The sequence below is a fragment of the Anabrus simplex genome, chromosome 1 (assembly GCF_040414725.1).
Source record: "Anabrus simplex isolate iqAnaSimp1 chromosome 1, ASM4041472v1, whole genome shotgun sequence".
Classification (NCBI taxonomy): Eukaryota; Metazoa; Arthropoda; class Insecta; order Orthoptera; family Tettigoniidae; genus Anabrus; species Anabrus simplex.
In genome coordinates this window covers 1,472,923,160-1,472,948,681 of record NC_090265.1, presented here as the reverse complement: position 1 = coordinate 1,472,948,681, position 25,522 = coordinate 1,472,923,160, and positions in this window count along the sequence as shown.

Sequence of the window (25,522 nt, the reverse complement as noted above, 5' to 3'; positions counted from 1 at the left end):
GTATTTCTAGCTTAGAACTGAGCTGCTCAGTAGAGGCAAAAACCAACAACAAAGCCATCTCCATACAGGCCATGAAGGCCCATCGAAGCTCGAAACGCAAAGAATTTCACCATCCGCAACCTCGGCACTTAGTACGGTGCAGTGATTAACTTCAGACCCGGCTGTCTACGCCCCCCCCCCCGGAATTAATCTGTATTTTGGCGTACGTGGAGTGAACCTCGTGGCCATGTGCACCCTCGCAAAATTTTGGACTTCCTGACTGGAATCGAACCCACGTTCTTCCGGTGAACCAAGCTCGCCTTTAAACTTAACTGCTGAAGGGAAGGGCACATCATTGGGAGCAGAGCTTATTAGTACTTAATAATATATAGTGAATAATAATGTACACAATAATACATTACACTTTTCTAAATCACAGTCATTCACTGATCCATTCATACAAATTATTCAGCTGCATTTAGCAGCGAGTATCGGCAAGCAGCCTTAAATTTAATTAACGACGTGGTATTTCTAACACCGACAGGCAAGGAATTCGAAAGTCTAGAACCCGCCACAACAAAATAATTGCTATGTATAGAGGATCGGTGAACAGGAATAGAAAGGGAGGAGGCAGAGCGGGTATTACTCTTGCGAAAGGAGGATAAATAGTTAAGCTGGAATTAAAAATATAGTGGCTTTCCTTCAGAGAGTCGGTATATCTGTATCAGCACGTGATACGTTCATCGTTTATCAGGTTTCAGCCATCAAATAATGTAATATTATGGGGTGACATGTGTATCATAACCCAGACTGTAAATAACGCTAAGGCAACAATTAAGCGCTCGCTGAAGTTTCGAAGTCTACTCTTGTTGCGTCTACAGGAATGGCGTCACAGGAGCCAAGGATGGGAAGCACTAGTGTTTGAATGAATTTGACCCTCATATTGTAAGATAAAATATCGCTGTATCTTTTAAATGAATGAAGTATAGAAAATAATGTTTACAAACACTTTTAATATATTCATAACAATTCAAAGTTTCGTTGTCCCTTCAAGATTTCTCCTAATTTGGCTGAATGGAATAAGTCTGCCATTCAGTATAACTGGAGGAATAGCTTCCTATCATAGTGCGGTCAACAATTTTTGAGAGCCAATAACGATTGCTTGGGTCTTGGACGGGTTATGGAGGAGGGGACTTTTCAAGGAGTAAGGATGAAGTCGCTAAGGTTCAGCATTAATGCCTGTTATGGCTTGAGGCGAATCGGAGGTCTTACCGTGACAGTACATTTGTAAGTCGTCCGGATAAAGATGGTGGCTGCCACTCTTTAAATAGCGAGCTCGATAGCTGCAGTCGCTTAAGTGTGGCCAGTATCCAGTATTCGGGAGATAGTGGGTTCGAACCCCACCGTCGGCAGCCCTGAAGATGGTTTTCCGTGGTTTACCATTTTCACACCTTAATTAAGGCCACGGCCGCTTCCTTCCCACTCCTAGCCCCTCCCTGTCACATCGTTGCCATAAGACCTATCTGTGTCGGTGCGACGTAAAACAACTAGCGCAAATCTTTAAATAACATGAAATGCCATTTATGTACAAAATAAAGAGCAAAGTACCTAAAATACTGCCTTTTAGGGTGCCTAATTTCCAGGTTATCCGGTGAGATGTTTTACGTTTTGAGCAAGTTTTGAGGTATGATGAAAGGAAATTAATAGTTCGTTGATTAAAGTAGAAAGATTTCATCTTGCTTAATACAGCCTGGATGTTTATAGTGCGAAATGCGCTACTGAAATCGAGGAGAGTATGCATTGTCACCAGTCTTTGGTCCATTGCGTGTCGTATGCCCTCAGTGACGTTGAGCAGGGCTGTTGTTGTGCTGTGTCCCTTTTTGAATCCAGATTGCAATGGTTCTACGAGAGAATGGTTGTTTAAGTATTCCACCTCCTTCTTATGAACGAGACGCTCGAGTGATTTGGAAATTGCAGGTAAAATAGAAATGAGTCTTTAGGCGGATGGTTGGGAGAGGTCGGATATCTTAGGCACAGGGGTAACATTGATATGTTTATACAGTGAATGAAAGATTCAGTTTTTAGGCTGTAGTTTAAAATGTGGGTAATGATTGGTAAAACAGCACCAATAATGTTGTCGTGTCCGCCCCAGTTCCAGCTTAGGACTATCACTCTTCCGAGGATCGAACCTGTGACAGGGAACGTAGAAAGAATGGTGTCGCTGAGATATGTGTTGATATTAAAGGGGAAATTCTGAGTTAATATTCATGTCCATATGATGGCAGTGAGGCCAAGTAATGTAAATAACATCAGGAAGAGATTTAAGGTAAAATTAAGAACCATATAGGTCTTAAAATTGGAAGGCATACAAAATGTAGAAAAGCAACAAGTTGTGCAATTATAAGAAATGGCTTGGTCGAGCTGTGGTGAGTCATGAAGCAGGAAGCTGCACCCTGCTAAAGTGCGTAGTATGTCTTCAGAAAAGGTGGTAAGCTAGAGAGCGAAAAGGGGCGTTTTCGTTCGGGGGGGCTATGTGCAGTTACCATAGGAAATAGAACTTCGATTCCTTTCTAGAAGGAGGGCGTATCGTAGAGAGAATATTAAACCAAGGTACACACCTTGGAGACGGCTTTTTTTAGAATGATTTTACCGGGAGTGCGAGCGGAAGATATATCAGTTAGGACTTGGACAATAATAATAATAAGGTCCGAGTGCGGACTTAGAATACTCACTACTGAGAGTCGACCACGCCAAGCCGCTTCTGTCCTTCTTCCATTCCTTCCAATATTCCCACCCTCCGCATGGCCCCTATTCAGCATACCAGTTGTATCTCGACCCAGAGTCTGAAGCGGTAGTGGTGGGATCCCTCGCTGAGTCTGAGGAAAAAACCAACCCTGGAGTGTAAGCAGATTAAGAAAGAAAGAAAAAAATAATTTCGAATGTCCTGAGTGCATGGAATGAATGTGATGTTTATGTGTCATTTATTTGAGTGTTTCCTAATCTGACCTCGCATTCATCACGGTGGGCCAGAATATTCCTGCGTTGTCAGTGTCTTTGTTCTGTTATTGTGAACTCTTGTTTAATTCCTAAGATTAGTGGCAGAATTAATCAAGTTATAAAATAAGTTATTTTGAACTGAACAAAGTCGATTAATTTCTAAAAATGTGCAAATACCAGCAAAGAAACTTACTGCAATGTAAAATGTAAATAGCATTTTGTAAGTTTTATTTAAAGCCATAATCGTTTCTAAATATTATGATAATAATTTGTTAAGGATATTTATGACTTCAACGCTTAGCAAGAGATTATTTTTATAAATTTTGATTTTATTTGTGCATATCTTAAAATAAAATGTCAAGCCTGTTATAAATTGTTTTCTTTCGCATTGTCGTCAAATCTGTTCCTCTCAATGCCTGTATAAATGCGACAATTAGCAAACAAACCGCCCACCTTAGGATCTCTCGTATGCTCGCTGTGTTAGACCGGGCAAATAAGGGGCAATAGAGGGTCTTGGTGGTACTGACAAGACCTTTATATACCAATGTCTCATAAAAGGAGTGCACTGATTTCGATTTAGAAGTGATACCAGTGACGTGGATTTTAATTTCTGCCATGCTATTACCCAACGGCCGTAAGGTACATAGCAGATTTAAGTTGCCGTTGAAATGACAAGAAATTTCAGTTTCACCTTTATAGATTAAAAGTAATGCAGAAGATGATATAGGGTCAACAAGACATTATATAGGATGGAGCATCAGTGGCTAATATGCACGCCCTTATATGCATAAGAAGACTTTTGAAAGACAGTATGCGTAATTCCACCTCCTTTGCTGGAAAGGTTATTGTTCTAGTTGGAGATTTTAGACACGTTTCGCCTGTTTTTCCACATGATTCCAAACAAGCTGTTATTCAGAACTGTACTACATTTTCTCCTTCTTGGTCGTAATTTAAAATATTTCATAATATGCGAGCAAGACCGGAAGAATTAGACTTTGCTGATTTTTTGCAGAAAACTTGTAGTGGAGATTATCCTTCGGTGAATCACAAATCGCCAGAGCAATACAATCTATAATTGATTTACCACCCTATATCATCGCGAAGCAAGACACCATCTCCGAAATTTACGGGAATAAATTTGAGTCACCAGAAGATGCAATAAGTTTGTCAAAATTACAATTCTTGACCGTAAAAACGAACACTGTGATCAAGTTAATTCTAAAGTTATAGGTCTTCTACCCGGAAGGGCCAGTACGGACGTCAGTGTAAGTAAATTACTGAGGATGAAAATGAAACTCTCTAATTTCCAGTAGAGTTTCTGAACAGCTTAGAATTAAATGGCTTGCCTCCTCATGTCCTTAAATTAAAACCTGGAGCAATTGTACTGTTATTAAGAAACTTAAATGCACACAGGGGCTTCTAAATGGAACAAGACTCATTATTTGAAAATTCTATGACAGTTGTTTGGATTTAGAAATAATTTCAGGGTTAAGTGTTGGACAGAGAGTTTTGATTCCTAGAATTTTTTCAACACCATCCAACACTAATTATCCATTTAATTTTAGAAGACTCCAGTTTTCTATTCGCCTTGTATGCAGTATGATGATTTAACAAAGCTCGAGAAAGGACTTTAGACCGCGTTGGAGTATATTTACCCAAACCTGTATTTAGCCATGGCAAGTTGTACGTAGCAATGTTTCGAGTTCGATTATTTGACATTTTTTAAAAGTAAAAACAGCACCGGTGGGCCATAGGATAAGGATTATTCCAGGATGTGCACTAACAGCACTGTATTTTAGAGACATTTGACTTGAATTTCTCTGCAAATAGGTACTACACACTTCAGTGTATAATTTAAATTCTGGAGTATGCGTTTAGCCACTGCAAACTACACGTAGCAATGCTGTCGCTCAAAAGTTTTTAAGTGCCAGAAAAATATGCTTTACCGATCCTTGGATTTAGTATTCCGTTGAATTCCAGCGGGTTCGTCATAGTAATAATAATAATCATAATATTTGTTTTACATCCCACTAACATCTTTTGACGGTTTTCGGAGACATTGAGGTGCAGGAATTTTGTCCCGCAGGGGATATGTTATGTGCCAGTAAATCTACTGACACGAGGCTGACGTATTTAAGGATCTCCAAATACCAACGGACTGAGCCAGGGTATAACTTGTCAGGTTGGGGACAGAAAGCCAGCGTCTCAACCGTCAGAGCCTCTCAGCCTGGCGAGATAATGAAATGAAGTACACCCATCATACAAGTCATCACATACTATAAACGTGACATTCCGAATACCTCAGTTCCTCGTATTTTTATCTGTGTCCACACGAGGACATAATTTAACTGTGATAAGGTGGGAAATAATACGCTATAGGCAGTAAAGACAGTAATGCAGTGTTTCGATTTCTCATCAGGAAAGTGGGAAAATTACAAACGAAATTTCTAAATGTTACTTGGTTATGTGTTTATTCAGCCTATATCAGAAATTAGTATCAAGTAAAACTTTTGCCGCCGGGCGAGTTGGCCGTGCGCGTAGAGGCGCGCGGCTGTGAGCTTGCATCCGGGAGATAGTAGGTTCGAATCCCACTATCGGCAGCCCTGAAAATGTTTTTCCGTGGTTTCCCATTTTCACACCAGGCAAATGCTGGGGCTGTACCTTAATTAAGGCCACGGCCGCTTCCTTCCAACTCCTAAGCCTTTCCTATCCTATCGTCGCCATAAGACCTATCTGTGTCGGTGCGACGTCAAGTCCCTAGCAAAAAAAAAAAACAACAACTTTTGCCATCAAAGGAAGTTAAAATTTCAGTTTCTTGTTCGTGTCGACATTCTGAACAGAAGAAACCTTTACTTTCCATTCCCATAGGGACTCTCATATTTTGCCCGTTTCCTTGCTTATTTCTTTCTTCCTTATTTTCTTTATTTGTTTTGGTAAATATCAAATCTCATTCCTTTTTGGTAAAAATTCAATTTCAATAAATGTCATTGCCAATTATGCGTTACCGGTAACTCTTTTGCAAAATAATCTCTCTTGCCGTAATTTCGAATTAACTGCGAAATAATTTAATAAATTCAAAATGTTTAATGATTTAAAGTACATTTACTTTAACCCTAGAACTCCTAAGCTATTTTATGAATGTTAACTCCCAAGAGGAGTTTCTTGGACTCATATTGTATTAAAACTGGTAAAATTCACTTCTACAAAAAACAGAATTTATTAAATTCAACCTATTTTAGCATTATCAGTGTTGAAGTACAGAACTAGAATGAGAACATCTTATCTATTTCAACTATAACTGAGAACATCTCAGGCACAAAATATAATAGCACTTGATATATTTAACGCAATTTGTGGCGGAATTTGAATGTTTTCCACATATATTTCGTCCACATTTGCAACACACTGTTTTCTGCATTCTTGTGATCACATCTCTTTCTTCTTTGCGTCTGTTGATATCACAGAAACTGAACTTCGTGTGTCATTTGCAATAATTTGTATGCAATGAATTGTAGATTTACGGAGTCCTAACTTCGGACTTCTGCTGATATGGGGTTCCATCAAATTCTCCGCTAGGTCAGCAAGAAGTACCTGACGTCTACATTTCTTTTTCTTGACATTCTAGGTGTGATTTTTTCGAAGAAAAGTACATATGCTGCAATTCTACACACATTGCATAAAATTCATAAACAATGCTTGATGCCGCCTTTGGTTCTTTCGCTTGCACGTGTATGTATTTGACATCTGATCGAGCGAGTCCACGCCTCATTTGGTCTCATTACAATGGAGAATCATGTAAGGATTTTCATCTCTTCAATAATGACATGTGCTGTATGATGCATTTTTTAACGATGTGCAACGCATTTTCCTTTTTTAGGTACATATTGTACCAAGGAATGATTATTAGTGAATCGAAACATGGAATTTTATCCCCCCTTCCCCCCGCATCTTATTTGGCAAACGTTCTTTAGGTATTAAGGCCTTGTTCTTTCTAACAGTACCCAAAATTGTTAGTATAATATGGAGTAAATTATCTGCCAAATACATTGATGTAAAAAGATATCATTGTAATATACCTGTGACTTCCAAAAAAAAGTCTGAACTAAGTTGTGAGACGAAGCAACATTTGTACTTCCTTTGTCCCCTTCTTTTCCCAAGTATTGTATGTCAATTCTCTCAATGGATAGAAAATTTTAGAGTTTCATATACAAAAATAAATTATTCCGTGTTTGTCCGTATTTGAGCTCATATATCTCCGAAATCCACAACGTCGTCTGGAGAGAACTAACTGTTCATCCACTGTAAGATTTTCGCCTGGAAGGTAATATTCCCAAATATTGTGATTCGTGGCTTTCCATACATCCCTTAAAGCGTAAAATTTGTCCTTCTTTCTTCTTTCACTTCTTATAGACTTGGGTAGCAGCCTTTCGGTTGTTGCAAGGGCGGCAGTCTAGATGATTGACTGATACGGCCTTGTAATAATACTCAACATGGCTTAGCTGTGTTGATACTGCTACACGGCTGAAAGCAACGGGAAACTACAGCCGTAACCACCTCCCGAGGACATGCAGCTCTCTCTGTATGAAAGATGTACTGATGATGGCTTCCTCCCGGGTAAAATATTCCGGAGGTAAACTAGTCCCCCATTCGGATCTCCGGGTGGGGATTACACGAGAGGGGGCGATCATCAGGAAGATGGATACTGACATTCTGCAAGTCGGAGCGTGGAATGTTAGGAGTTTGAATCGTTGTGGTAGGTTAGAGAATCTGAAAAGGGAGATGGATAGGCTAAAGTTAGATGTAGTTGGTATAAGTGAAGTACGTTGGCAGGAAGAACAGGATTTTTGGTCAGGCGACTACCGAATTATCAACACGAAATCAAACAGGGGTAATGCAGGAGTTGGTTTAATAATGAATAAGAAAGTAGGGCAGCGCATAAGCTACTACGACCAGCATAGTGAAAGAATTATTGTCGCCAAGATAGACACCAAACCAATGCCCACCACAATAGTGCAGGTCTATATGCCTACTAGTTCAGCGGAAGATGAAGAAATTGAAAGAATATATGAGGAGATAGAAGATTTAATACAATATGTCAAAGGTGACGAGAATCTAATTGTGATGGGAGACTGGAACGCAGTGGTAGGCCAAGGAAGAGAAGGTAGCACAGTAGGAGAATTTGGATTGGGACAAAGGAACGAAAGAGGAAGTCGGCTGTTTGAATTCTGCACTGACCATAATTTAGTCCTCGCCAATACTTGGTTCAAACACCACAAACGACGGCTGTATACGTGGACGAGACCTGGAGACACTGGAAGGTATCAAATAGACTTCATTATGATTAGGCAGAGATTCAGAAACCAGGTGTTGGATTGCAAAACTTTCCCAGGAGCAGACGTGGACTCTGACCACAACTTGTTGGTCATGAAATGCCATCTGAAGTTGAAGAAATTGAAGAAAGGAAAGAATGCAAAAAGATGGGATCTAGACAAGTTGAAAGAAAAGAGTGTGATGGATCGTTTCAAGGAACATGTTGCACAAGGACTAAATGAAAAGGCCGAAAGAAACACAGTAGAGGAAGAGTGGAGAGTCATGAAAAACGAAGTCAGTAGGGCTGCTGAAGAAATGTTAGGAAGGAAGAAAAGATCAACTAAGAATCAGTGGATAACTCAGGAGATACTAGACCTGATTGATGAACGACGAAAATACAAGAATGCTAGAAATGAAGAGGGCAGAAAAGAATACAGGCGATTAAAGAATCAAGTGGATAGAAAGTGCAAGGTAGCTAAGGAAGAATGGCTGAAGGAGAAGTGCAAGGATGTCAAAGGCTGTATGGTCCTGGGAAAGGTAGATGCTGCATACAGGAAAATCAAGGAAACCTTTCGAGAAAGGAAATCTAGGTGCATGAATATTAAGAGCTCAGATGGAAAGCCACTTCTAGGGAAAGAAGACAAAGCAGAAAGATGGCAGGAGCATATCCAACAGTTGTATCAAGGTAACGATGTAGATAATTTCGTTCTGGAACATGAAGAGGCTGTTGATGCTGATGAAATGGGAGACCCAATTTTGAGGTCAGAGTTTGACAGAGCTGTGAGTGACCTAAATAGGAACAAGGCACCTGGAATTGATGATATTCCCTCTGAATTACTGACTGCCTTAGGAGAAACCAGCATGGTAAGGTTATTTCATTTAGTGTGCAAGATGTATGAGACAGGAGAAGTCCCATCCGATTTTCGGCAGAATGTTGTTATACCTATTCCCAAGAAAGCCGGTGCTGACAGGTGTGAAAACTACCGCACTATTAGTTTAGTATCTCATGCCTGCAAAATTTTAACACGTATTATTTACAGAAGAATGGAAAAACAAGTTGAAGCTGAGTTGGGGGAAGATCAATTTGGCTTCAGAAGAAATGTAGGAACACGTGAAGCAATCCTGACTTTACGTCTGATCTTAGAGGATCGAATCAAGAAGGACAAGCCCACGTACATGGCGTTCGTAGATCTAGAAAAGGCATTCGATAATGTTGATTGGACCAGGCTATTTATGATTCTGAAGATGATAGGGATCAGATACCGAGAACGAAGAATTATCTACAACCTGTATAAAAATCAGTCTGCAGTGATAAGAATCGAGGGCTTTGAAAAAGAAGCAGCAATCCAGAAAGGAGTGAGGCAAGGCTGCAGTTTGTACCCTCTCCTTTTCAATGTTTACATAGAACAGGCAGTAAAGGAAATCAAAGAGAAATTTGGAAAGGGAATCACAGTCCAAGGAGAGGAAATCAAAACCTTGAGATTTGCCGATGATATTGTTATTTTATCTGAGACTGCAGAAGATCTCGAGAAGTTGCTGAATGGTATGGATGAAGTCTTAGGTAAGGAGTACAAGATGAAAATAAATAAGTCCAAAACAAAAGTAATGGAGTGCAGTCGAACGAAGGCAGGTGATGTAGGAAATATTAGATTAGGAAACGAAGTCTTAAAGGAAGTAGATGAATATTGTTACTTGGGTAGTAAAATAACCAACGATGGCAGAAGTAAGGAGGACATAAAATGCAGACTAGCACAAGCAAGGAAGAGCTTTCTTAAGAAAAGAAATTTGCTCACTTCAAACATTGATATCGGAATTAGAAAGATGTTTTTGAAGACTTTTGTGTGGAGCGTGGCATTGTATGGAAGTGAAACATGGACGATAACTAGCTCAGAAAGAAAGAGAATAGAAGCTTTTGAAATGTGGTGTTATAGAAGAATGCTGAAGGTGAGATGGATAGATCGAATCACGAATGAAGAGATACTGAATCGAATTGGTGAGAGGAGATCGATTTGGCTAAATTTGACGAGAAGAAGAGATAGAATGATAGGACACATCTTAAGACACCCAGGACTTGTTCAGTTGGTTTTTGAAGGAAGTGTAGGTGGCAAGAACGGTAGGGGTAGACCAAGGTATGAATATGACAAACAGATTAGAGCAGATGTAGGATGCAATAGTTACGTAGAAATGAAAAGGTTAGCACAGGATAGGGTGGCATGGAGAGCTGCATCAAACCAGTCTATGGACTGATGACTCAAACAACAACAACAACAACAACAGACTTGTCGTCAAAACACAAAAACATCGAATGTTCTACAAATCTCGGACGACTCATTGTTCTAAGAAACACTGGTGGTCCATACTTTTTGCTCCATAATATTCTGATGTTACAGAGGTTGCTTTTCAAATGACCTGCAGTGATGAGTAGTCCAATCAATACTCTCAGTTCAACACTGTCACACTTTTTACAGACTTTCTAATTTTCTTTTTCACTATAAACACACTCAACTTATGTTGATGTGAGGACAATATTTTCATGTATGTCTCATGTGAAATTTAAGTCAAAATCATCTCTAGGAGATTGAATTGTATTCAAAGGAGGCAGCTTGACAACTCTAGTCTGAGATTTGAGGATGTTTTGCTTCCTTACCTTGCTTTGTTCTCAAGTTTGCACATTCCAAACCATGGCATTTTTCCCACATACACACTGTCTGTTGGTTGAAGTGTTCTATAAGTATCAATAAGATCAGTATCAACAACTTCACTCACATTGTCTATTTCACTCACTACACTGACATGATCCTCCTCCTCACTGCCATTTTCATCACTTGCTGGTATATAATCTGATTCATATTCAGAGAAAACTCCTTCGCTCGAATCATCCTCACTGTGTAAAATCACACCGATTTCAGATTCTGTCAGCTTCCACCTACTCATTTTGAATGAACGGTTACTTGTAAGAGCCCGTTATTACTTGGGAACTGTTACAATAGAAACTAGGACATCGTGGCAACAGGACAGCCAACAGAATACTGACGATATATTCCAGGTGGACCATGCAATACTTGCGAGTCCATTAGACTCAGCCTGAGTGTCAGCGTAACAATGTGAAAATAAAGCGCATAATAATGAAGAATGACTAATAAAATAATGAACGAAACCATAATATTATTATAACATGGTATTCATGAGAATAAATAGAAAGAAAAGTTACTGCAAAGGAAAGGAAATATAAACTGTACAAAATATGACGAGGTGAGACTGAGAGTCTCCGGTAGGAGTTCTAGCCTCAATGCTCTTTTACACAGACTACTTGTGCCATTTCACTGTTCCCAATAAGATCCAATTGGAACAAAAATGGGGTTTAAGTCATCAGAACGTCGATATTAAAGCGTCAGAATACTACTATGAGCCGAAGGAGTAATGTTTTCGTCAAGCGCTCGGCGAGAAAAAAGCATAGAAGGCCGTGGTAAAGAAAGATGTATGAAGATTGTTAAGAGTTATTATTAAAAATTTTACATTCAATTCGCATAGAAGTAGAACGTCACGGTCATACTTAAGAGGAAGAAAAACATCATTGCACCAGAATACTAGCCATAAGATTGGGTGAAACTTTTGTTCACAACTGTTGAACGAAATATTAGCGCTACAGAATATTTCACGCCGCGAAATTAAATCGTACTTTAAAATATAAAGACTTCCACATTGCCACGTCACGATATACACCCAAGGCGATATATTAGCCTATACCATCAATTCTGATAGGATAAAGAGCTGTAATATCGACAAGGAGAGAGAGAGAAGAAGAATATATATACACATAATATATTTCCATAATTTGATTGGAATATTCACTTTTACATATTCCAAATTTTAGAATACTCCCAAGATCAACTTTTCTAAGAGCAATATTCATTTATCACATTCAGATGGTAGAAAAGCATATCCATAAGATGACGACATTAACCAAACCCCACCCCCTCGCCGATAAACCAATTTTCGGCAAATCTGTCAGACGAGGAAGAAAATTTAAAATATTATACGTTTTAGCCTGTAACGGACGCAACACTTCCAAGATCTTTAAATTTTTCACTCTTTATCCCCAAAGAATATCGAAATATAGATGCAATTTTAATGATGGTGCAGACTTTCCTTTCGAAGTTTATCGTGGGATAAACGGGAAGTCCTATCACATAACGGATGTCACAATCTCCGTTCAATTTGGGGTGATCTTCAACCTTGGTCTTATGACTTTTCGTCGCATTTGTATTCCTTATACGTTAGATTCGTCTCTATTTCTCGATTTTAAGTAAATTTGGAATTTTTACATGCATAATTCATACTTTCAATCACTTACAGGGAAGATAGAATCACTAAACTCTGCACGAAAATTGGCTCACCCAGTAGCCGTATGTGAGCCAAACGCTATGTCACATAATTATCCGAAAAGTAATGCAATGTAAGATAATCTTACACAACTTTCACCCTAGTTAACGTCTCTAACTCAGTCTGACCCATGAATAGATGAGATGCGAGGAAACATCATAGGACCATCCATTTAGGCCGCTAAACACTGCGTCTTATGGTACAATCCTTTGTTGATATGACGTACCGTTTAGCAGCAGTTAATCTGTAAATGAAGGTCTGCAGTATTGTAAACATGCATATAATTTCGTATGTCGATCTATATATGTTCATCGATGTCAATTTGTAGCGATCGAGAAAAGGCTTGTCTGCTATTGTAATCAGTACTCACACCGACTTTGATTGGCAGTAGGAATGGGGTTCTTCTCCAACTCCTGTGTAACTGGCATTAGTAAGGAGGGCCTACCATTGTAATGAATAATACACTTCTCGATTTGACTTGCAGATGGCAGAGGAGCATGGAATTTTGTTCAAAACTCCCCTACCAGATTGTGTTTCGCTGTAGGCGAGGGTGCCCGCCATTGTAAACAAATGTACCCATCTAAAATGTTACCAACATTATTCATATTAGCCTGCTATTTTAATGGAAACTCACCAACCGTGTGTGACTGACAGTAACCTAGATGGCAGGAGGAAAAGTGGCCTGTCATTATAATGATAACTGCACCGCTCAATTTTGACTGGTAGTAGGGAAGTTGCCTGCAATTATAATAAAAGCTTCTCAACTGTAGTCTGTCTGGAAGTAGGAAAGGGGGCCTGCAATTGTAACGAGAACTCCCCAAATAGGTTGTGACTGAGCAGTAGGCAATGGTGCCTGCAATTATAATGTAAACTTCCCAAATCGATTGTGTATTGCAGTAGGCCACTGAGCCTCCCGTTATCATCACAACACCACAAACCACACTTTACATTGGAAACAACGCATGGGGACCTCCCCATGATATTTCTCGGATAACGCTAAGAGACATGCAATTTTAATACAATCTTATTTACTGCACGTACAGTATTTACGTGCATATCCGTATACAATCTAGAATACCGTAGCGAAGCACTGGTCCATTTGCTAGTAATTTATTAAATGTGTGTGTGACCGATACGGTCACAATACCGACACGATTTCTGCTGCACTCCAGGTTTCCACGAGTGACACCTCCTCACATATCATAGAACTATTGCACCATCAAACCCGCTAGGTTGGGGACAGACAGTCGATGATCCACTGTATAACCCATTTAGTACAGCGGCCAGGCTCTTTGCCGACGAACTTAAGAAGAGTACTGCTCGATATCCAATGTGTGATGCTTATCATCAGGCAAAGTTCTACTCTCAGAAGGTTAGATAGTACCGTTCAGTGAAGAATCGTTGGATGGATCCAGTAAAACTGGTAGAAAAATCCTTTCTTTTAGACGAAAAAACAGAACCATTCAGGCATTACGAAAACGACGAATTAGCTATAGCACTATTTATCCTAGAGCTGTTGGATATTAAGTCAACAATTTTATCAAGTTAAAAAAAAATTGTACTGCCTGTGGCAAAGAAAAATTCTGTGCCTTGAATCATGTACTCTCTGCTGTTGTACAGAGTACGTATATCGCAATGCTCGGCAACATATGTTACTGATAAATAAGGAGATAGCTCGGGTTTTTGTTCCATAAAATACAAAATGCAGTGTTTTTGGACAGAGAAAGTAAATTTGCTACCGCCTTGGAGCAGTCATTAACTCCAAAACAGCATTGTCGGTAGCAGGTCTCAGCCAATGGCAGAATTTTGACTGTCATTAGTCTCGTGGGAGAAGAGAGAGATTAATTAGCTGTTCATCGATAAGAATCAAAAGACAGTAGGAAAATGTTTCTCTTGTAGATGGAAGTAAATTAAGAAGATTAAATGTCTACTCAGGAGTGAAATTTAATTTTCGGACTGGTTAATTTCTGGCAGTACTGGGTTCGTGCCCACAATCACGTGACCATGGGTTGCGAGGTCCTGTGGAAGTACTTGCGACGAGAAATATAACAACCCCAGATGTTTATAAAGAACTAGCAAATGTACCCGTGCTTCGTTCCGGTATTCTATATTGTATTCGGATACCGAAGTAAAGACTGTTCATGTAGTAAATAGGATTTTATTAAAAATGCATGTCTCTTAGCGTTATCTGTCCCCATACGTTACTTCCAATGTAAAGCTTTTGCTGCGGAGTTGTGATGATAACGGCAGGCTCACTTGCCTACCGCCATTCACAATCGATTTGGGGAGTTTTCATTACAATGGCAGGGCCCCTTTTCTCCTTTCAGAGACATTACAGTTGAGAAGTTTTTATTATAATGGCGGGCAACTACCCTACTATCAGTCGAAATTGAGTCGTGCAGTTATCATTATAATAATGTCAGGCCCCTTTTCCTACTGCCAGCCACCTTACTGCCAGTCACACAATGTTGGTGAGTTTCCATCAAAATATCAGGCTTCTGTGTCTAATACCAGTCACATTTTAGATGAGGACATTTGTTTATAATTGCGGGCACCCTTGCCTACTGTTAAACGCAATCAGGTAGGGGAGTATTAAACAAAACTGCATGTTCCCTTGCCTTCTGCAAATCAAATCGAGAAGTGAACTATTCATTATAATGGTCGGCCTTCATTACTAACGCCAGTTACCCAGGAGTTGGAGAAGGACCCCATTCCTACTGCCAGTCAAAGTCGGTGTGGGGAGTACTGATTACAATAGCAGACACACCCTTTCTCGATACCACAAATCAACATCAGTGAATATATATAGATCGAAATACGAATGTGTATGCATGTTTACAATATTGCAGACCTTCATTTACAGATTAAGTGCTGCTAAACGGTACGTCATATAGACAAAGGATCTTACCATAAGACGCCAGATTTAGCTGCCTAAATGGCTTGTCCAATGATATCTAATCTATTCATGGGCCAGATTGTGTTAGAATCGTTTAATTGGGTGAAATTTATGTGAGAGTATCTCAGATTACTATTCGGATAATTACGTGACAGCTACATACCTAGCATTTGGCTCACATACGGCTATAGAGTGAGCCAATTTTCGTGTAGAGTTTGGTGATTCTATCTTTCCTATAAGCGACTAAAAGTATGAATTATACATGTGAAAATTACAAATTTACTTAACATCGAGAAATAATGACAACTTTAGCGTATAATGGATACAGACACAACAAAAAGTCATAAGACCAATTAAACGGAGATTGTGCCATTCGTTATGTGATAGGACTTCCCGTTTATCCCACGATAAACTTCGAAAGGAAAGTCTGCACCATCATTAAAATTGCATCTATATTTCGATATTCTTTGGGGATAAAGAGTGAAAAATTTAAAGATCTTGGAAGTGTTGCGTCCGTTACAGGCTAAAACGTATAATATTTTAAATTTTAAATTTTCTTCCTCGTCTGACAGATTTGCCGAAAATTGGTTTATCGGCGAGGGGGTGGGGTAAAACTTACGACTTTCAGGAAACTAAACTTTAAAAAATGCACATGATCATTATCACCCCTTATACAGGTAGCTGTACGAAAATTGCGAAAAGATAGTCAATGTACGGGCATACCATCATTTATATTTTTTTATATAGATAGATAAGGAATCTGCTCCACGTACAACACTTTTAGGCTATGTCCGCTGGACCTTCATGATGTCTTCATTATTAATCCTCGTATCGAAATGATGCACACTTGAAAAAAAGGTTGGGAAATTAATTTCCATTAAGGCAGGTAGATTTCTATTAAGTTTGTGGTATATACTTGGTGGAAGTGCAAAATCACGGTTTCCGTTTCGTATAAACTCCCAGTCATTTCAGGGACTTAGAAACATTATTTGTCCTAAAATCTACCCAAGGACAGGTGGATTCAAAATACGAAGTTTGGTGGAAATATATCCAGTAGTTTCAAAGTTATAGACAAACAGAAAAAAACATACAAACAAACAGACACCAAAGCTAAAAACTATGCATATGGTCGTTATTACACCTGAAACGTATAATTTTGCCAAAATAGTCAATGTACTGAACCCATGACCTTTGTGCACCAAAAATTTTGAGTCTTAAATTTACCACATGAGGCCCCATGTCAATCATAATGAGAAGCTCGTATATATATTTATATCGCAGAGGCGACACGAGACAGGAATCTGGCTGCATTCTTTCCTACGCTATGAGATGTGACGTCATCCGCACGTGTCGAAGAATGTTTTGGTTAAATAAATATATTTAAATAAAGGAATTAGCAATGAACGTAGTATAAAGTGTCCTGTAATTATCTGTAAGACAATTGGTCTTTAGTAAGAGAGAATAGAGTCTGATAAGCCATTTCCATGGATATTTCATGAAGGACGCCCGTTTCTGTTAATCACAGAATTAATCTGGTGTAAAGATGGTCAAGATACCGAAGTAGTATTTGTGAAATTGTAATATGTTGTGTTGTAAAGAAAAGTAATTCGTGTGCGGGCAATAAATCCAGCATTAGAGTGCGATCTGCGAAAATACCGAATGAAGGGAATTTAGTTTTGTATGCTATTTTTTTCAGGAAAGAAACATGAATAAAACCAAATGTGGAACCAAAAAGTTTTAAAATGGCTAAATAAATGCCAGAGGGTTGCGGGTGAGCCAAAAATGGATGCTGATGTGCAGTTAAAGTAAGTGGAATGCCATCTCACCGCCTATTATATCTTCTTTTAAGATATCAAACTTATATGTATTTGTAATGGGCATTTATGACGTAGATTGGTCGCCCATTTGTTTCATGAATGTCAGAAATGACGAAAGGTAATTTGTTTTCGTCTTCTGCTTGGATAAATTTAATAAATTATTACGAGTGGCGTGTAGTGTGTTGTGAATAATCACTAATGAGGGTTACAAAGTGATATCACGTCCAAAGTAGATCGTCATTTCTGTGAAGTTATTGCCTGTATTTTGTGGTGTTAAGGTGAGATGTTTTTATTTGACGTATTTTTTTCTGTTTGAATTTTCATTGAGGTGGTGCAAGATATCCCTGGTTACTCAATTTCAATCGGGTGTAAGCACTCTGTCATTTTGAGTAATGCAGATCGCTGAATATCTGTCACGAAGAGTAATGCTATTCTATGTCCCTTTAAAGTGTGTGATTGACAAGAAATAACAGTAAAGTTTGTCAGTCATTTTTGTGAAAATCCATTTGTTTTAACAAAACGAAGTCATGTTATGAGAAGTTGTTTATTATTCAAGTAGTGTGCATAATTATGCGTCGTGGATTCGAGGGATTATTATTCCATTCTTTTGTCAGCGAGATTTGTCGAGTTTGAGACAAGAGGTTAGATTTGTCGTATGAATTGAGGTAGGATTTGTGAATCGTGCGATTGGAAGCCTGCAATGACGCCGGGATTTCTGAGTGAGCCCGACGAAGATATTTGTATAATGTTTGGGATTCGACAGTGTGAGAGAATCCACGAAAGTGTTAATTTGCGACGTGTATAATTACTGAATGACATCTTAAAAGTAAATCTATGTGCATATCTGTTTGGGTCAGAAATGTTGTATTTAAAATTCTGTTTGCGAAGTCGAAGATTTCATTCTTTCAAGACCAGTTAAGCGTGAACATAGGACAGGTGTTTTATTTCAAAGCTATGACAAGGAGTGCCGCGTGTGTCAGATACCGCCAGCTGATCGGGAGTTCGCCGCTCGGAAATAATTGGAGTTGTGCTGCCTGTTAAGTGTTGAAAAATGAGAGTGTTTTCTGTAGAATGGGGTTCGTAATATGTGCGTGAACTAGTTGAAATTTTCATCCGGGAGTAACGTGTAGGTTATTAGATAATAGTAATTTGTTTAACCAAGATCTGATTGTATATTTGAAACCACGAAGTTAGACTATAATGAGCGAAGTTAGCCAATTCCACGGGTGTGAAAAATAGAGTGATGGTAGTAGTGATTGATTTATTTTTGAGGGGTGCACAAAGCTTTATGGAAATGTCATGATAGGGTATGACATAGTAATTGGCTTACATTTTACGGTGAGTTACTTATGCAGATTTTTTGTATTTAATTGTTAGGGTTAACCAAGTATTAATAATTGTTAGTATTAGATTAAACTTATAGTGTGATGTCATGAAACAAGACATAATCCTGGAAATAAATGATGTCAATTTTCTCCCAACTGCACGATAACGAAAGACGATAAACTTGATAAAGGAATTAAAATTAATTACTTCAGAATTTGAGTGAGGGCTTGTGAATGAAACCATTCGTCCGCAGAGATAGAATATGTTGTTAATTAAGATTAATAAAATCATTTAAATTTATTAAATCATGAAACTCTGTGGAAACCGTATTTGTGAAATAACTTAAAACCAAGTGAATAACATGAAGGTGTATTCTGGAAATCTTAGTTTATTTTTCTGTGAAAGTTCTAATATTAACTTAACGCTTAAGGGGACATGTCAGAAGGTAATGGATTTTACTGCCACAAAGAATTGAGAGTGTTGTTGTTGTTGTATTATTTGACTTTGATTGATTGAGCATAACATGTGCTTGGGTTAGAAAAGTGGAAACTTTAGTCATCAACCGATGTAACTTAATTGTGCTTAGCCTTCAGATTAGAAACTTGGATGGTCATGGGGTCATCAACCTCAGTGGCCTAGATTAACGCCATATGCCACTATAGCATTTAAACTAAATTAGAAGTTAGACGTCGGTCCATGACATAGTCGCAGGTCACATCGATTCAATTAACGGTCCATGCCGTACAACCACTGTGTGGCACACGCCGATTGGACTGCCTTAATTATACCCAGAGCCCGGAGTTCCTGTTACGAGGGCTGGACCATCACGAACCATTATGATGGTACATGCAGTCTCACATGGAAGCGGAATTAAGGGATTTCCAGACTTTCGTTTCTTCATTCATAATTTGTGAACAGGAACTCCGGGCTCTGGGTATAATTAAGGCAGTCCAATTTGTAAGGATGCCCATCAGGCAGTTAAGTCAAAGGCTCAGACCAGTATACTGCTCCTCTGAATTGTAATTATTGTAGCGTCGATTGGACAAGATGAGTCCAAACTATATATTCATTTCTAAATTTTTCTCATTATTTCTTTAATAAACACAAAATATTTCTTGAATAGGCCTTTCATTCGAGTAGCTAGATTCAATAATATGAAACCCCAACACGAAGAGCTCGTAACGACCACGGAGACAGATCTCATGCTAATTGCTGATAGGTAAGCAAGGTAGGTATCCTTTATGGACAGCCATGTGTTCAGTAAAATGTCACTCCAACGTGAGGCTTCAATTAACAGAGAGGGCCTAAGACCTAAGTTACTTGACGAAGGTACTTATACACGTTGTGCATCAGTAAAATGTTGTCCAACGTGGTGACTTAAGTAACTTAAGAGAGGGGGGCCTAAGTGCAGCAAGGGAAGAACTAAAAGTCATGTTGGTTGACATCAGTAAAATAATGACCAACTTTAGGACATGTTATACGTTGGTCGATCAGGAAAATGGCAACCAACAGTGGGGCCAAAGTCACGTGATTAGGATGCATGAGATATCATCGTTGAGGTCTAAACCACGATAAATAAAAGAGTACAATTGAGAGTGAACTCGAGGAAAATAGATAAATACCCGATGAGTAAGGCTAGGAGAACCACTATGAGAGTAATTTGTCTACTGAATGAAAGGTATAATTTAAGTATATGATAGAATAACTTTCCAAAATTTGGTATGCCGGTTTCGAGTGTCTTGACTGATCACTTTGATCAAGTGAACGATGAATGTCACATTTTATTCAATAATTATTAAGGTAATGTTGTGTTAACGGATTTATATGCTACATAGCGGAATATTATAATGCTTATTGTCTGCATTTGTAAAGTACGTCGTTTGAAGTTTCAGGCTCACCAGTAACTAACTGATTTATAATTATATAATGTCTAAGAATGAGGGAACATTTGCCCAAGGGCAGTTTCACCAAATGCTCAAGGACTTAAGTCAGAGTGTTAAATGTATCAGTGATAAGTTGGATAGTGCAGATGTAGAATTAAATGGTATGAAGGAAGTCGTACAAAATGTTGATATTAAAGTACAGGACACGCAGGATCGTTGCAAGGAAGCTAGTAAGGATATTAAGAAAGATATTGGTGACTTAAATTTAAAGTTAGAGCAAAACACTAAAGCACAGGTTGACTTAAAAATTAGATTAACCAACAGTTCATGGAAACTCGCGAGCTACATCGTGTTCTGAGTAAGAATCAGGACATAATTAGGGGAGACCTCGATAGGCACGTTAACGAAAGTAAGGAACTACACAAGCAGTTGATGTCGAATCAAGCTGAGCTTAGCGCCGATCTGAGACAGAGGTAGAGAAGTTAAATATTCTGCGAGAAGACGACAAGTCAAACGTCTTCACAACGATACATGAACATAATGAAATGTTGTCTAAAGTGATAGCCGTAGTTAATGCCAAAGTAGACCAGGTAGTCGAAGATGTTAAGGTAACTATAGACAAGCGCATTGAATCAGTTGACATGAAATTACCTCAGAGGAATAAGGAGGATATAGGAAAGATACGTGCATCTCAGGAAGAAACGGCTAGAATTATTGAGTATTTCCAAGACAATATTGAGGAACTCGGAAAGGATCTAGGTGATACGAGGGTAGACTTATCGAAGCTGCTTAAGAATACTCATGACAAAGTCATATCTATGAATGATGAGATGACATCTGTTCACGAGGAGACCTACAAGAAATTCGACTCGCTTAAGGAGGAAGTTAGCGCCCAGAAATTAGAACTGGAAGGATTAATGAGTAATATCGTGGGAGTCGAATCCAAGATAGGGGAGGTGGCTAGTAAATCACGCCGCACCTCATACATGTCAATCAGGTGTACTAGCAACACCAGTAGTCCCATGCATCTTACTCGCAATGGACACTTTGACAATTTTTCCCATTCTCAGGGGCAAAATATCACGAATATCATCAATATGATCCGGCTTAAAGAAGATCAGCCTAAGAAAATCGATGGTAGTGGTACCCAGACCCCAAAGTGTTTTCTTAAAGAGGTCAGAGAGTACATCAGGGATAATAGGATACCTGAAGAAGGGCAATTAAGGACTTCAGAACGGTACTTAGATGGATTTGCTCTATTATGGTATAAGGGATTCCGGTATAACTTCGATACATTCGATGAATTTCAGACGGCATTTTTGCGAAAATTTTGGAATTGTGAAATTCAACATAAACTAAGGTTAGAGTTGTATTCTCGCGGGTATAACACCGCAGGACCGGCTAAATTTTCACAATATTTTGCCGCACAATTGGTTAAATTCAAAGAGTTAGAATCAGCTCCAAGTCACCTGACGTTCAGAGGATATTAATCGCTGCAAAGGTCGAAACCACTATTCAGGCAGAATTAATACTGAAACAGTTAGATAACAATCATTCTCATCAATGAGCATCACGAGTAGTTAGGCATTCGGAACAATCAAGTGAATGTCGTGAACCACAACCAAGAGAATATGCCAGATAGGGAGGTTTCGCGGGCACCCAGATATGAGAATAATGGGCGACGGTTTGAAACCAGACCAAACCAGGGTAGAAAGAACTGGGAACGGCCTAGCTGTCATCACAAAAGTGGGATAGACGCCGTGAACAATGGAGAAGGTACCGGGGTAAATATCAGGAAAACACAGACCAGAATAATTATGACAATTCCAGACGTCCTGACCGTTGGCACGGGTCTGAAGAGAGGAGAACGCAACGAGATCAGTATCTGAAAGGGCTGAGAACACGACAGGACGAATGGAAGGATTGTATCCAACGAAGGGATGTGAACAGTGACTGTGTAGGAACACAAGTCACATCCCGCACTGGAGCTAGACCGAAGACATGCAAACGAGTTGCATTAAGAAGAGAGAATGTCTTGCCTGGAAAGGATTCAACATTATGCTCTAAGCGTTTTATATTGCAATGTTTTGATAATGAACCATTTGATGTGGGAGGTAAACTGAAGCCAAGTTCAAAATTCAGTACCAAAAATTTTTAATCTTCCACCCCACCTTTTACCAGCAGGATGTTTTCTTTTCTTCAGGGGCCGATGACCCTAGATATTAGGCCCCTTTAAACAAGCATCATTATCATCATCATCATCATCATCATCATCTTTTCTTCAGATATTACCTCCTATTTGTAGGTTTACTTAAAATGAGGTATGCGCATTAGTTTTCAATGCTCTTTAATCTAATTTAGTAGGTGGCAGTAGAGTGAAATTTTATCTGTGTTGATTTTTATGCATCCATTATTATTATTATTATTATTATTATTATTATTATTACTTTGTTGATGAAGCAGCATATTATAAATGACCCCTGCTTCATATACATGTAGGTACTACAATCAGAGCCAATTGATCTGCACCTGACCCTATAGTATTGTAAAAGTTTTCGACATAAGATATGTAAAATGTCTTGTGACCTGAATTTGGTTTGGCCTTGAAAGTTCACCTCTTGTTTTCATCTGTTGGTGGTGTACTGTTCACTGAGGTATGACACTCGTGTTCTTTTCTTTCCATAATTGTACTGTAGGCAATGTGTCATTCTATGTGTGTAGTGCTTGGGAATTGCTTTGACGTAGTGCTATTGCACGGCAAATACAATATTTGCAGCTGTTTATAAAAAGTTATAAAGTGTTTATTATAGATGTCAGTTGAATTTATATTTAAATTTGGGTTCCGCATCCTTATGGACAACTTCAGCTATTAATCCAAATATGATGCAGTAATTGGAAAGAATGATATGCCTCTTACATTATAATAAATAATTAACATGAAACAATTATAGTGTTACTCACGGGGATATGATATATACAAAAATACCATCATAATGAGGTTGTAACGTATCGTAGGTCCCTTTATGTCCACGAATGTAATTGTTATCTACATTTAACCACAACAGCCACGTAGGATACCTCTCATGTTCCTATTTCTTGGCCTTTTCAAATATCACTGTTTGAGAATTCTCTTTATATCCTCTCAGAACGCATTTCTAACTGCCCCCGACAATCTAGTCGTGATGTTCGCTTCACGCTGCAATAAGGATGATGTTGCGCAATGCGGATTCTATGTACTTTAATGCTATAAGGAAAGCAGAGCTTGTTTTCTCCACGGCCTGTTTCAGAGTTACTGTGTAGAGATACTTTTCCACTGCTGCACCCTGACTTTTCTTAACCTTGAGTTTGTAGTATGCCGTCGTTTCATAATGTAACGGTTTTCTGTAACAGTTCCTAACAAAGCATTAGTAGGCTACATTCAAATACATTAGAGACAATACGCGACACTTCCGGATTTAGCCTTGTTAAAATAAGAGAAAAGTCGCAACTGGCGCTCCTAGTGGCTTGACCTGAAAATTCAAATATCAATGGAAATCTATATACGGAATGAATAAATAAATTACGTATAGAAAGAATGTGTTATTAAGATATTAACATCAAAGTTGCTATAGCAATTCTGGATAAATGAATTAAGAATTAGGTATTTAACAGGTTATTATTTAAAGACTGAAATTAGACTGGATCTTTCATTTATGCATTACTTTTTTAGCTTTAGAATTCCTGCCTGAACGTTTACGGCTAGATTTTTCCTTTGTCTCATTTATAAGCATTGTATCATCATATTAAAACGCTTGTCAACAAAAAATATCAGCACATTCCTTACACACATGATTCAATTAATTTACATTTAAGAGCTGGGCAATTTTCCTTTTAACTTGAAGCCTACTAACAGAAAGAAAATCTATAAATTTATCCTCTAAAATATTCAAATTTTCTTTTAACTTGAAGCCTACTAGCAGGAAGAAAATATACAAATTTATCCTCAAAAACATTCCAATTTTCCCTTTAAGCAATACTTGCCATAATGCCATTACATTAGGGTAAAGCAAATTTGCATCATCATATTGTTTCAACAAAGTATGTACATTTCTTAAATCACCCATATTTTCTTCAGTGCTTGTCAACGCATTACGGCATTCCAAATGGAGTAACTTGGGACACAATCAGCCACACTCATATGCATATGTATTTTCGTGAATTAAATCAAACCCACAGAGCACACCTACAACAACACATCGGTATTGAAGGTTAACTGCTGCACTATACAATAAAATAAGCGTATTATATTTTAAGCCAGTTAAAATATTGGTCGAGCAGGTTAGAAGATTATGAAGTACTATAAAAACCTCTTTGTCAGGGGAAGAATATATATGCAAACACAATATTATTTACATTTTCCTGTCTCGAGGGAAGCGGAAGAAAGACCGCTCATTCTTCTCTACTTCATAGTTACTGCAGCCAAACACAGCACATACCTCTCCCCTCACGTTGATAGGAGATACCAAGGAATGAAACACGCTACTATTTAATTATGTAAACTCACTGAAAATGCATAAGTAACACAACAAATTTCACATAAAAATACACGTGCTCATATGATAGAATCAGTAGTTCTCAGGTCAATCCGCTAGAGAGAGCTCTAATAGCTGTTCCTCGATATCTAGCTGAGTGTCGCGTATTGTCTCTACCGTATTTGGTACATTGTCGCTATTATGGCTCACTTCCATTCGTTGTGATTATTTTTCCAAATTTGTATGGTGATAGAAAGACAGATGCCATGTTTTATATTCAGATCTTCGTCTCCGTCTCCATTACGATGTTATAACCATTGAACGCCAAATTATCCCAATAGTCGCTGATGGAAACTGTTTATTTTGGTCTGTATCACTCTATTTGTACAGTACTCAGGAATGCCATCGTGAAATACGTTT